Genomic DNA, 15,132 nt, shown 5'->3' with positions numbered 1-15,132 from the left:
GCAGAAGCTTTTGGCACACTTACAAAATTCAACTAAGAGTGAAAATCCACATCTGGGGGCGCCTGGGTGGCTCAGTCGTTAAGCGTCTGCCTTCGGCTCAGGTCATGATCCCAGGGTCCTGGGATCGAGCCCCGCATCGGGCTCCCTGCTCCACGGGAAGCTTGCTTTTCCCTCTCCCACTTCACCCTGCTTGTGTTCCCTCTCTCGCTGTGTCTCTCTCTGTCAAATAAATAAATAAAATCTTTAAAAAAAGTCTACATCTGACTATCAACTCATAACTTCATCTCTTCTGAGACGTAAGAAAGTGATTAGCCTAAGGAATATACAGACACAGACACACGCTAGAATTAAGTTTCAAATTTTGAATGAAAAATTCAGCCTGGCGAAAAGAAGGAAAATCTGATCTGATCAGATGAGATCATCATAAATCCGTTCATCATGACTAAAAGGTAGGCTGAACCCTCATGACTATAAACCCAAATGGCCTTCAGGCTGAGGACACGTGCAGTGGGTCACCTGAGAAGCTGTTACACTGAGAAGCTAGGCATCCTGATTCCCAGTGCTGTCAGTCAGGAACAGTGAAAACTGTTATGAAAGAGTTTTGTGTTGTCATATGTCAGCCAGACCAAAAAATCAATGGTTAGTTATATTTCAAGGGAAGGAGGAAACCCCTCCAAGCAGAAAAGCACAATGCAATCAGAAGACCCTGAGAAGCACTTAACATTGTCATGGTTTCCTGAGTGAAGATGTCACAAACCATCACTACCAGCAGAGGGAATGAAGACAAGACACACACCCACACACACACACACAGAGTATCCCCAACAAACACATACATACCAGCAAAGGAAAGCACTAATATGGCCAGGAGGAGGTGCAGAAGTAACTTCAAAAGCATCACTGGGGAAAAAAAAAAAAAAGCATCACTGGGAGCCCCAAGAGCTCAGGGTCACACTTTGTTGCACTTTAATTTTAGGCAAAGATAGTTCACCACATGATTGTTTAAATTTTGCATTACCCTATTTCAAAATCATTTACTGAGGAAAAAAATTTCTAAGCCAACGATCGGACATAGCATGAACTCTTATTTTCCATCTTATTTAGGAACTTTAACTTTTTTTATTTTTTAGGAGCTTTATTAAATGTAATGCAAAATTTAAACAATCATGTGATGAACTATCTTTGCCTAAAATTAAAGTGCAACAAAGTGTGACCCTGAGCTCTTGGGGCTCCCAGTGATGCTTTTTTTTTTTTTTCCCCAGTGATGCTTTTGAAGTTACTTCTGCACCTCCTCCTGGCCATATTAGTGCTTTCCTTTGCTGGTATGTATGTGTTTGTTGGGATACTCTGTGTGTGTGTGTGTGTGTGTGTGTGTGTGTGTCTTGTCTTCATTCCCTCTGCTGGTAGTGATGGTTTGTGACATCTTCACTCAGGAAACCATAACAATGTTAACTCGAGAATGACAAGAAATTGTTATTTGAAAAGCAGGGTTAGAAAGAAACCACCAGATTCCTACTGGGTATCTCCCCCATTTGTTAGAGCGGCCATCTTTGAAAATGTCTGTTTCTTCACTCCTCTAAGCTTCCCGTGTCCTTTGCAGTGACTAACCAAGGTTAGAGCAGAACAGTAAAAGCTCATGCCTTCACAGCTCAAGTCTCCCCACTGTTTATGTTTGGGGTGAGCCTTGGAAGTAGAATTACAATAAAGGCTTGTATGTTTTCTACAGACACACTATTTCTGTAAACAAGTCCAGCTCCTACACTACCCCCTTTACAACTATCGCTAGAGAGAGAGTAATGTGGCAATCTTCACAGAAAGAGCATGCTCCCTTCAGAGACAATGCCAAAATGGAAGAGCGCTCTGTGTTACGACTTGCCCCTTCTCATTCCCAAATATAAATGGACTTACTACACATGGTATTAAAATGTACACAATTTAGAACAGTCCAACAACATCTAGTAATAACATATATTTTGCAATGCCTTATTAAATAATTTTTATAAATAAAATAACCTGGCTCAGTTGGTTGAGCGACTGCCTTCGGCTCAGGTCATGATCCTGGAGTCCCGGGATCGAGTCCTGCATCGGGCTCCCTGCTCGGCGGGGAGTCTGCTTCTCCCTCTGACCCTCCCCCCTCTCATGTGCTCTCTCTCTCTCATTCTCTCTCTCTCAAATAAATAAATAAAATCTTTTAAATAAATAAATAAATAAATAAATAAATAAATAAATAAATAAATAAAATAACCCACCTGCATACATAAACTTAAAATAACTATATAATGCCCTAATAGTGTCAAGGAGAAATAGAAAAAAATAATAAAATATGTTTTTAAATATGTAAATGTTCTGGTGTAACAAAAAAAGGCAAAACGAAGACATGAAATGCTTGCTTCTAAGTGTATAATCACCATGAATATAACAAACACCCATGGACACAAAGAGAGGTGTGCTTATTAGCAACTTAAATGTCACAATTAGTGTGTGTTACTGCTGGTGACATGACTGTTGGAAACGATGAGCAACTCTTGGTACGGTTTTAAATGAAACAAAGTATAGTCTTCCCTTGATTGATTTATAAGTAGTTTCCCCCCAGGAAAATATATATAAAAACTAAGGAAAAAATACTTGTATTTCACAGAAAAAGTTCTAGACTTGGATTATCAGAAATGAACTTTTCACTTAAATGGATGTCTGATGGGACACGGGAAAATTGTGCAGTGTGTGAGACAATGCTTTGTTCTGTGGAACTGCCCTATGCATTATACGTCTTTGGTCAGTGGAACATGGGCTGAAATGAAATGCATGGATTCTGAGCCTAGGCTTAAGAGGCATCACATGTTTCCACTCACCTTCCCTGTACTTCTGTCCTTTCCATGCAAAAAATATGAACTGGGTAGCCAATTATTCCAAGTAGGATTAAAGACCTGAATCTAATCTGTAATTTGGAGAACACCTAGCAAAGCTCAATGTAAATTAGCCTGCCAATCCACAGATGCATGGGCAAAAAGAAACTGCTTTAGGTTACTAACTTTTGGGAGTAGCCAGTTAGGCACCATGATGTAGCAATAAATGTCTGATGTATCAAATGAGATTTCCTCCCAACCTCCTCCCCCCCCTCAGCATAAGGGAGGCAAGTATGGTTAAAGGAGGGATAGAAATATCAATAAGAAATTCATTGAACATTTTATCAAAAACTAATGATGTACTGTACCTTGGCTGATTGAATTTAAATTAAAAAAAAAGAAATTCATGATGTTTTACAGGGAATGGATGGATATTAGGAAAAAGAAGGAATGGGTGGGATTGAGGGAAAAGGCAGAAGTTAAGCAGCACTGTAAAAAACATGCAATGCTGAGTCACTAGCTATATGAGTTGCTGGGATATGGAAGAGCCTTCCAACAAACCATGCCAATGTGAATTTCATGAGCTTGCTCCCCCCAACAATCACCAAAGGATGGAATCTGCAAAGTCTGCCACAGTCTTGTAAAGACAGGTAGGGATGTAATAAGAATTGAATATGGTTCATGGTTTTCACCAAATAAAACCCTTGTCATCAAAATTCAAATCATGGTTCATTTATCTGTTCAGATTATAAACATGTATACATTAAACAACCAGTAGATCCACAGCAAGCCCATGAGTATTTCATTTTTATCAACACCTTTGCTTTCAAAGAAATTGGAATCTTCTATAAACCTGGCTTCTATCATATAGATATTTGTGAAATTAATTAAATGTATCTGTCATTCTATCTAGTTACTAATGTTCTGATATTCTGAGGGCTGAGTCAATGGTAAATAAAAGAAATAATGGGTTTAAATATTTGCAAATAACCACAGGCAATGATTCCATGTTCCAATGAGATAGGAATGCATTTTAAATAATTCATATACATTTTTAATGATCTACGGAAAATGCTACATGACTCTGAAGTTTCTAGAATCTATACAAAAAATTGAACTAAGTATCCAAAGCAATGAAGAAAATACAATTAGATACAAGAATCACAAGAGTTCATAAAATAAAAACAAACCAGTGATCCTAAAAAACTATGCAATAAACTTGACAACCTGAATAAAATTGACAAATTTCTTTTTTTTTTAAACACTGCTTACCAAAACTGACATAAGAAGAAACAGAAACTCTGGAACCTTTATCTATTAAAAAGAAATTATTTTGTAATGAATCAGAGGCTCAAAAGCATTGGATGAGATTCTATACACATTCATAGGAAATTTTAGCAAATCACAAACAGAAGGAAACTTATCCAACCTGATAGAAGTGGAGGTCAAATGACAGAATTGCTCATGAGGGACTTAGACTCAGGTGGAACCCAGACGAGTGGAGAACAAATCAGGGACTGTTTTCTCACCCTCTGGCATCTTGTGGACTGAGAGTTTGGCCATCTGGAGACAGCATCCTGTCTGGGCACATTCATGACGTTCTCACGTCCATCAGCAGCGATAAGGCTCGGCCAAGCAGTTTCCCAGACACTGGGCATGAAAAAGTGGGCATCTGAGCAGGAATGGGAGAACTGTGTTAGGCACCTCCAGAAGGAGATTATGACTGGAAGGTACATGCAAGGTGTTTCTGGGGTACCGGAAATCATCCCTGTCCTGATCTGGGTGTTGGTTAAAGAGATGTGTTCAGTTTGTGAAAATCAATTCAGCTATACCCTTTTAATATGCACACTTTTGTCTCTGTATATTATCCTTCAATTAAAAAGGCTTAATAAGGGGCTCCTGGGTGGCTCAGTCGTTAAGCATCTGCCTTCAGCTCAGGTCATGATCCCAGGGTCCTGGGATCGAGCCCCATGTCAGGCTCCCTGCTCAGCGGGAAGCCTGCTTCTCCCTCTCCCACTCCTCCTGCTTGTGTTCCCTCTCTCGCTGTGTCTCTCTCTGTCAAATAAATAAATAAAATCTTTAAAAAAAATTTTTTTAAAAAGGCTTAATAAATATCTAAAATGTGTTCGGCCCCTATGTGTCCAGCACCTGGAGTTAAAGATCTCAGTGACTTGGCCTCTTCCCTTTAAGTTCAAGGGACGCAGAATCTACTGGGGAAATGTATAGAGAGCCACAACGACAAGTGTGAGAAGCATTATGATGGTGGTGGCTACAAGGGGACTGGGAGAAACAAAGAAAGGGGCCCAAATTCCTCCGGGGAGGGGCGTGAAGTTTTAAGCTGAGGCTTGAAGGGTAAGTAGGAGCCTTTTCCATGGGTAGGTATATGTTGAGAGTCGGGGGAAGGTAAGTGGTGGGAGGGAGGACATTCCAGACCCATGGAAGAGAAGATAAAAATTGTCCATCTCCGATCCTATCAAGTACACAGCCATAGGATGAAAAATGTCCCTAAAAGCGCAACATTCTGAGTAGCAATACAGGCTTTTGACAGCCACCGGACACATAAGATTTATTGAGAACAGAGGAGGGAGATGGAGGAGAGGTCCTGGACTTTAATGACCTACGTCAGCAATGCGCAGTTCCTCTCAGGGTCCGCTGTACTGGATGTTTATAGGTGAGTTCCCTTTTTTCATTCAAAATGAAAACAGCTTTATTGAGCCCTAAAATAATTTATGTTCTCACAACCTCAAATACCTTCCTATACTATGAACTAAAAAAATATCCATGGGAAAAACTGGCACTGCATTTTAGCCACTAAAACATTAATATCTGGACATATTTGAGAAACATCATCACATGGGCAACCTGAAATTAATTTTTACCAACTTTACTAATGCCTTAATTACAAATGTAATATGTAATTATTGTTGAAAACTCAAATATTTCAGAAATATAAAGTGAAAAGTGTCAGGTCCTCTTCATCTTATCCCCAAAAGATAATAGTTTGGTCATTGTCCTTCCAGGCTTTTTAATGTACTTTAATTTTTTAATAGAGACATAGGACATTTTCTGGTCAATAAATTCCTGTATTTTTCATTAATAACTTATCTTCAAATATTTCTATGTGAGTATATACAGGTTCATTTCAATGGCTGTGTAGTATTTCATTATTTAGATAAACCATAATTGATCTGATCACCCTCTGAAAGACATTTAGATTGGTTCTAATTTTTCAGTACCATGAATAATATGCACAGAACATCCTGTGCAACATTCTCATGATTTATCTTAATATTCTGATACTTTTGAGCATGTCTGGAAGGGAGGGACTAAGAAATCTCCCAGTAGGAGGCTCAATGCAAGCAGAAGACAATCTGAGACCCACTATTTATGGTCTTAGGACATGGGCTGGAGTCGGAAGGGACAAGTGATCGTGAATACAGGATGTTGTGTTTCTCACCAGCCCCATGCATTCGCACATCCTCCAAACTCTCCAGGGACATTAGGAGCACATGGTAGCTTCAGGAGGTTCTATAATACTGGAGCCAGGGCATTCTGGGAATGGGAGGCACGCTCTGCACCACTGTGGGATGCTGCTGCAGGGAAGTAGAGGCAAGGACCACAGGGATTACCCCTGAGAGCTCAGAGAAGTAGTGAAGAATCTTTGTAGCAGATTGAGAATCCACAACTGGGGAAGGAATAGAACGAGGGCAATGACTGTGGATGACATGGGTCCTTATGTCTACCTCCACACTGATGTTGCCAAAAGGAAACCCTGGCTGTGGGTTTAACGGGATACTTCAAAAAACAATTATCTTTATACTTAAATTACATTTGTTTTCAATGCCGCTCATAATGTGTTTAATGTGCATTAATTGGAGCATGCTGTCACATGTTGAAAATAATACTAATGTGAAGGTACACATGAGAATGTCCCGATGAAATTATTAGAATGTTGCTTCTTCAATACAAACACACCCAAGCACAAAAATTAAAAAAAAAGAAAAATGGCATACTTAGCACTACTCAAGAGTAATATTACAATGAGCGTATTTTAAAATAAGCTAGTCAGAGCTTGAAATGACAAAATGGGTCCCCTTCTCTACCCACAGCTAAAATGCATGGTTGTTCCCTGTGCAGAGGCCCCTTTGCTGAGTGGCTCAGCTGGGTAATTTAAAGCAAAGAACAAACATCTCAAATATTTGTCTTAGAACAATTTCAACCCCCCGAGATCACTATTTATCTTGTGTGGATCCAAAGATTTAAAAACCTGAATACCGGAGGGGATAGAGTCTAAAACACATCGCCAGTGTTCCTGGTGTTCCTACAAAGGCAGACCTAGCACCCCAAGCTGCAGTCTCTCAGTGACTCCAGGAGCAGTGACAGGGAGGGAAGGTCCACGGAAATGACCCAAGGATAGGAGACCTGAAGCCAGTTCTTTAAAAGTTTCTGATGCTCACTCAAAGATGTGGCCCACACTGGATGGTTGTAATCAGGTGAAGACAGTCACGGTGTACGGGAAAAGACATTGATCTTGGTTCAGTCAATTACAAACCATGTAACAGGGGAAAATCACAAGTTCTCTGAGTAATGAGAGGCCCAGCGTCATTATAAAGATTACAATGATCCACATGCATGTGTATATACAAATATGCATAGGTTCCCAGGATTAGCTAGTAACTGACAAAAGGAAAACATGGGGCCCCCCTTTGTTCAAAAAATTTCAAGAGGTGATGGCAGAGCATAAACCAAACACAGGGCCTTTCTAACCATGAGGCCCCGCGTGGTCCATGAAGCGAGCCCTCAGTGTTACCATTCCACAGATGGGTGCTCCTTGGGAACAGGACTTTTGTAACTGCACAGCTGAATCTCCAGAGTACCTTGCATTTGGTAAACATTCAGGAAACACTTGACTACTTACAGGATTGCATTATAATAAAAAGGAAGCAGGGTTTCCTACATTAAGAAGGAATCCCTTCATGTTACAAACCAAATACTGATTGAAGAGAAAAGACATCTTTTATAGTACAGTGCCTGCAAAGCAACATGCTAGGAGCTTTATGTATGTTTTCTCCATTTACCCTTTACACACAATCCTAAAAAGTAGATATAAAAATCATCTTTTCACAGCTGAAGAAACTAAGGCTCTAAGAGATTAAGAAACTTGTCCATGGTTACACCATTTTTCTCAAGCAGCTCACTAATTCATCTGATAAAATTTACTGAGCTCTTACTATACTCCAGATACTATTTTAGAGACTAGGGATAAACAGCAAGACAAAACAACAACCTATCTCTAATTCTGTCCTTGGCCTCTTGGGGTTTGTAGTTCAGCCAGGAGAGACAGGCATTAATGAAACAATCTCACTTTTTTCAAAAAGGAGATGGTAAAATTAATGAACTTTATAAACAGAGTTGCCAGATTCAGCAAATAAAAATACAGGATGCCCCAGATAAATTTAAATGTCATATAAACAACAAATAATATTTTAACATAACTACGTCCCATGCAATATTTGAGATATACGTAGATTAAGAAACATTTTACTAATCTGAACTCAAAATTACTGAGTATCCTGTTTTTCTCCAACAACCTTATTTATAAAGAAAAGAACACTGTGAGAGAAGAAAGATTTCCCCTCCCGAGAGGGTTGGGAAGCTCTCCCAGAAAGGGAAGATGACTGAAGTCTAAAGAACATCAAGAGTTAAAATGGTGAAGGTAGGGTACAGCAGGTGATAAGGTTGCTGTAGCAGGATGGGGCTGATGTTTGAAGGTTGCTAGGACAGGAGAGGTTTGGAGGTTAAGCAAAATGATGTTACGGAAGTGCGCAGGGGCCAGGCCATCCAGGGCCTTGAAGGCCATGCTGAGGTTTTCAGCCTTTCCGCCACCAGAGCAACCTATAAAATGCTGCTCCTATGTAGATGCCATCTACATAACTGTCTCCACAGGGTTCTTCCCAACCACCCACCTCACTCACTCCACCTCTGACTCCTTCCACAGAACTTGGTCATCTTTAAGTCTGTCTTGCCAGCTGGAAGGTGACTTCTCTGAGAGCTTCAAGTAGAGATTCAATAAATATTGAAGAGAACAACACAGCCTAGATAGCCCTGCCACACTGCCACCTTGTCAAGTACTAGGTTCAAGTACTCCTTCAAGTGTAGACCCCTATTGATGACATATAACCCACTTGGCAGAGCTTGATAAATAGCATTTTCTGGGCCCACCCATGGAATTACTTATTTAGAATGTCTAGGATAAAGCTCAGACATCTCCATTTGAATAAGCTCCCCAGGGAAGTATGATACACAGGACTACTGAGAATCATAGGTCTATTCAGCTATACAAAGATTCTAATCCACAGAATTTTCAAAGAGTAGCAAATAACAAGAAAAAGCATTTGGTCTAATCAGTCATAAATCTCACTGTGCTCTTGAGTAGTAAGAGGACCCAAGTGCTATGAGAAGACTAAAGCCCATTAATATAGTTCTTACTTTCCAGTCTTAATCATTTGCAGTACATCCCTGTCCACAGGAAATGATACAACAGCCATAATATACATTGGGTGCTCAACAGAAAGCATTTAAAATTTGTCATGTTAGGGGCGCCTGTCTGGCTTAGTCGGTAGAGCATGCAACTCCTGATCTTGGGGTTGTAAGCTCGGGCCCCAAGTAGGGTCTAGAGATTATTTAAAAACAAAATCTTTAGGGGCGCCCCAGTGGCTCAGTCGTTAAGTGTCTGCCTTTGGCTCAGGTCATGATCCCAGGACCCTGGGATTGAGCCCTGCATTGGGCTCCCTGCTCTGTGGGAAGCCTGCTTCTCCCTCTCCCACTCCCCCTGCTTGTGTTCCCTTTCTTGCTGTGTCTCTCTCTGTCAAATAAATAAATAAAATCTTTAAAAAAAAATAAAATAAATCTTTAAATAAAATAAAATAAAATTTGTCATGTTAAATTCATCTGAATATCTGTTTTACTAAGATTGGTAAACAGATTATTTTTCAATTTCGGTCTTTTAAAAATGTTTTAATCCATATTCATAATGGCATAATATAAAATCTAACAGATCAATTATTCTACAAAAACAGAGCCCATAACTCCATGTAAAATTGCAATGTGAGTTAATAAAAAACACCTCTTATATTCTACTTATAAGCAAAGTTCAAATTTAAAATATAACTCATCAAGGGATAAAGAAGGTGTGGTGTATATATATACAATGGAATATTATTCAACCATAAAAAAGAATGAAATCTTGCCATTTGCAACAACATGCATGGACTTAGAGGGTATTATGCTAAGTTAAATAAGTCAGAGAAAGACAAATACTATGTGGTTTCACTCTTATGTGGAATTTAAGAAACAAAACAAATGAACCAAAAAAAAGAGAGAGACAAACAAAAAGCAGACTCTTGAATTTGCAGAACAAACTGGTGGTTACCAGAGGGGAGGTGGGTGGGGGATGGGTGAAATAGGTGAAGGGGATTAAGAGTACACTTATCATGATGAGCACTGAGTAATGTAGAGCACTGTTGAATCACTATATAGTACACTTGAAACTAACATAACATGATATATTAATTATACTGGAATTAAAATTTTATGAAATAAAATAAACTATAACTCATCATATATTTCTGCATTTCAGCTAGGGAAAGAATAGTAGAACCAGAGAGTACCAAACCATCCAATCCACTGATCTCTCTCCATTTATTTCATTTTGTTCAATTCTTCCCAACAAGGGAAACCATGATGATATGCCAACTAATAGCAAGTGTCCCTAATTACAAGGGGTGTTTGTGATAAAAATAAACATTAAGACATATTTCCAGCAAGGATTAAAATAGTAACTTGACCCCTCCCCTTGTTATTTCAGCTGTGCCAAATAAAGAAAGCTCCAAATTCAATTCACTGCAACATTTACACTGGTTGCTCAATAGGGCTGGAATGGAAAAAGCAAAGCAAAAACAAAAACAATTTAGCAATGTTGTACCAAAACCACATGCAGACAGGGGGCTGCCTCTCAGGTTTACTGACAGACTTAACCTAAATGATGAGTTTGGGTTAAATGGACAATGATGTACATATTGCAAACCATGGGTCTGATAAAATCCAAATCAACATGGAACCAAGAAGCACTGGTCAATCATAGGTTTTTCCTTGGTACAGCCACACAGGATAAATAGGGCATTTTAACTTTAACCATTCATAGATATCCACCATTATGTATGAATAACATGAATAACAACATTGTGAGTGGTTAGGAAGGCATTTTGACAAATCAGATGTTTTTATTCATGAAATATATCATCAACAAGTTTACATTAGCGTAAGAGATAATATCCCTAATGATAGGAAATGGATTTTCTGGGACTTGTGGTCACGTGATATATTGCACATTATGATACCCTTTGTGGTCATCTCCTTAAGGATGGAAACTGCATCCTGTTTTCTGAGGCAACTTCCACACTTAAGGAATATGACTGGGTTAATAATGAGTAGAATTTTTACCTAAAAGCTCTTAGGCTAGTCTGCTGCTCACACCAGAGAACCTACTTTGACTGTCATCAGGTCATGAAAAATAAATCTGTTTTCTCTACTACATCACCAAAAACACTCAGATGTAATCCAGTGCTTTTTTTTTTCCATTCTCCAGACAGCAGCTAATGGCATCTGATTTTATATAAGACTGTTAGGAAAAGTCTATCGTCTGCGCTTGCTGACATTGAAAGCTAAATTTCATTAAAGAAACAGCACTGGTGAATGTCTCCAGAATTTTTTAAAAGATAAAATTGTTTTTCTTTTTCCCTTAAAGGGACTGTGTTTCATAATATTTTCCATTCATAGAGAATTTGTAGGCACAAAGCTCTCTGAGACCATCATCTTTTGTCCTCAAAACAACTTTGTAGTAAGAGCTAGTCTGAGCTATTTTTCAGACTTCTCAAATGTGGAGGATGAACCCAAGAGGTAAGTCACTTGCCTGAGGCGACTGTAACACAATGCTCCGGAAAGCGGGAACTAGGATCTTTGTCTCTGGGCTCTCTGATGACTGCCTTCCCCTTTTCCTTCCTTCCTCCCCTCCAGCTCCCCTCTTTCAATCCTTTAGCCGCACATACTGCAGATTTGGCCTCATTCAGCAAAGCCAGTAGAAAAACCTTTGCCAGGAGGCTTCCAGAAAGTGGGGTCTTTTAAAAATATAATAATAAATAAAATGAAACATGGATTGGGCTTTTTATTTTCTCCCAGGGACTGCGTTCAACACACATTTTTAGGTCCTAAAGGAGGAACGCAGCACACTGTTTTGTAAGCCATTCTCAAGCCCCACTTAGAGGCCAGGCTTCCTGACAAAACTGAAGAATGGCGAAGGCATGGGTGAGCACTACGGAAATCTCATGAACCTCAACGTCGAAGCTTTCACATGAAAACTTGCCAGGAGCACGAGGCCTTTCGGAACTTGCCACAGAAAACTAGTGAACGCCAAAGAGATGAATGCCAAAGCCTCTTCCAGGATTAAGGCTAAGAATCAAACTGAAACAACTGTCTCGCGCTATCAATCGCCTAAATATTTAGGAAGGCGGTCTATTGAGAGAGGAGGCCATCAGGACATCCCTGTTGCGGCGCCTTAAAAGACGCCCCATCTTTCGATCCCCGAGGAGCGCCTGGCCGCTGCGGCGCCTTCCCGGCACTGTGGCGCACTGCGGAGCTGCGGGCCCGCCCGCAGACCCGCCCTGCTGGGCTTTCCTCGCCGCCCAGGCCGCAGTCCCCCCCGCCGCCCCGCCGCCCCCGCCGGGTGCGCTGCGGGGCATCCATCACCCGAGCGACTTCGACGCACACGCGCGCTCTCCCAGACCGAGACTCCGCCGCCTCCCCTCCAGCCCCCACCCCGCCCGCCCCTCGTGGGTCTGCATTTGCATCACTAGCACACGCAGCGGGTGACGTGAGCGCCCTCCCCACCCCGGCTCCCGCCTCTGTGACTCAGCCCCTCCCCCTCCCCCCCCGCGCGCCCGGCGCCTAAGGTCCCCGCACGCCCACAGAAAGACCCTGGGTTTTGTGCATCTGCGGCGGGGTGCCCGCTGCCCCACAAGTTCATCACCATATTGCGCAGTCTTCATGGGCCCAGCCCCGGGAGATCCCCGCGACAAGCTGGAGAAAAGTCTTCCCAGTTCTAGAACCCAGGCGGAGGGGAGAGAGTCTGACCACTGAAAGGGTCAGATGGACTGGGTGAGCGCCGCCACAGCTCTCACCACCACCTGAAAGGACCCAGGTGGCTTGTTTATGGGTGATAGCCCCTCTCCCCCCGGGAGCCGCACGCCAGTCGGTCTGTTTCGCCGCACCTGGAGCCTGGTGGGCGCTCCGTAGGTTTTGACTGAATGAGGGCGGAGTGTTTGGAGTCAAGTGCGGCACTTACAAACAGCCCCAGCCCCGCGGGATTCCCGGTTCTCCATCCCTCTCTGCTTCTCGCGCAGACACGAGACGGGGGCTTCGGGGACTTCCGTGGAATCGTTTTTTAAGCCCCGGGGTTTCTTTCAGGCTCGCACAGCGCCCAATGCGGCTTTCTCTGCTCTCCTGCCAGCCGCACGTCTGCAGAGGGATCCCCGCCGAAAAGTTGAGCCCAAAGCTGGGGTCGGGGTACAGGTCGGACGCCTGGCTGGGGGCTCGGAGCTGCTGTTCTGATTCAGCCTCCCCCTCCCCGTCCAACCACGGAAGCAAAGTATTGTGGAGGTCCCCAAGGAAGGCGGGCGCGGCTTTCGAATCCCCGCGGCCGCCCACCCGCCTCCCCCGGGAATCCGGATAAAGTGCACCCGCCTCCCCTGACCTACCCTGGGCATCCGGGAGTCACTCCATCTGCTTTACCCCGAATTCCCCGGTCCCGCCCCAGCAAATAGGAACCTGCAGCCGCTTCCTCGGGGGCACGCGGGGCAAAGTTGCGCTTCTACAAGGATGCAAAAAGTTCCCCACGCTGCAGCGCCCCGCTCCCCGGTCGGGAAGGGAAATTAGGCGGCGGCTGGAAAACCCGCCACCGCTGCCGGGGTCCCTCACTCACCGCTCCGGCCGCCTGGGACCCCCTGCCCTAGGTAGTGTCAGCGCTGCAGCTGCTGCCTCGCGGGCGTCGCTCGGGCTCTCTCCCCGGGGCCGCCTCCGTCTGCCACTGTCGCCGGCAACGCGCGGAGTGGTGACTCCTCCGAGCGTGTCAGCGACGAAAGGAGGGGCGGGAAAGTGGTTCCGGGCTTGCACGCTGCGGTCCTCCTCCCCCTCCTCCGCCTGCGCCTCCTCCTCGCGGTGCTGCAGTGCCGGGCGGCGGCGTGGCGAGAGTACGAGCGGTGCGCAGGGAGGGAGTCACCGTGCGGGGGAGGCGGGAGCGGCGCACGACTCGGTGCGGGGCGGGCTGACTGGCTCCGGGAAGTCCGGGTTCTGAGGTCTGGCTGCAGCGTGGGACTGGGGGTAGGGGCGGGGCCACCCCCAAGTGGCAAGTACTTTCGGAGGAGTCAGGGCTCCGAGTTTGCAGGGGAGGGGGGGGAGGAAAGGGGCGCCAGTGCTCTGCGTGGTGCACTGGGGGCGGCGCCCCTAGTCTGGTCCCCCGAGAAATCAAGGCATTCTGAGTGCGGGACCTAGCTGGTGCCAGGGGAGAGAGGGTTTGCCCCCTATTTCTGGGCCTGGGACTGACCTGTTAACGTCAACTCCTCTTCCAGGGAGCCACCTGGCAGGGCTAACTTGACCATTCCTCCACCCTCCACCTGCACACTGGCATACAAGGCGAGGGGAAACTTGGGGCGCAGCAAGAGCAAACCGGAGGAAACTTTGCTGGGTGTCTGAGGTCTCCCTAATGCTAGCGGGGGTGGGGGAGCAGACAGCCGGATCCACAGGCAGACAGTGAAAGTGGTTCTTTTAGGGGAACTACTGAATATTTAAAAAGGAGAGGGAGGCACGGGAATTTTGCTTGTATTCTTGATAACACTGGCGTGCTGGAGACCCCCACTTGAGCTTCCCCACTGCAAAGCAGCAGGGTTCGGCGACTCGGGGAAGCCTACTCGGGCGACGCCTTCCCCAAGGCTGGCGCGGCCACTCCGCGGCGGTAGAGGAGGGCGTAGTCGTCCGTGGGCCTCTGGCCGCCGCCCCTCCATGCTCCCCACCTGTCCCCCCCATCTCACGCACTGCCACCCAGATGCTGCGAGAAGCTGGGCTTCCCCAAATCCAGGACCCTGCCAGCTCCGCGCTCACATGGAACCAATGCAGCGTGGGAGGCGGCCACACTGCCATACTGGCAGGCGTCTTCCCTAAGATCACCGCTCTAATGATG

The 15,132-nt window shown here is 44.3% G+C and overlaps 1 protein-coding gene across 5 annotated transcripts in view; it reads right to left on the bottom strand.

Moving 5' to 3' along the window:
- The window catches only part of SV2C (synaptic vesicle glycoprotein 2C), a 219,948-nt gene extending 205,766 nt beyond the window's left edge, over positions 1-14,182 (bottom strand). The window contains exons 1-2 of one of the 5 annotated variants that reach the window (XM_064596255.1): positions 13,879-14,171; positions 4,373-4,515 (exon numbers count right to left, since the gene is read on the bottom strand). The gene's annotated coding sequence lies outside the window, so the exon portion shown is untranslated. Of the gene's footprint in view, positions 1-4,372; positions 4,516-13,878 lie in introns of all 5 variants that reach the window. The other 4 variants (XM_064596256.1, XM_045896699.3, XM_054512472.2 and 1 more) reach the window with 4 other exon arrangements.
- Between the last annotated feature and the right edge of the window lie 950 nt (positions 14,183-15,132).

This window comes from Mirounga angustirostris, unplaced genomic scaffold, assembly GCF_029215605.1.
Source record: "Mirounga angustirostris isolate CCGP_5_RB_7025 unplaced genomic scaffold, mMirAng1.0.hap1 SCAF_7, whole genome shotgun sequence".
In the NCBI taxonomy this organism is placed as follows: domain Eukaryota; kingdom Metazoa; phylum Chordata; class Mammalia; order Carnivora; family Phocidae; genus Mirounga; species Mirounga angustirostris.
This window is presented reverse-complemented; position numbering and strand designations above follow the sequence as displayed.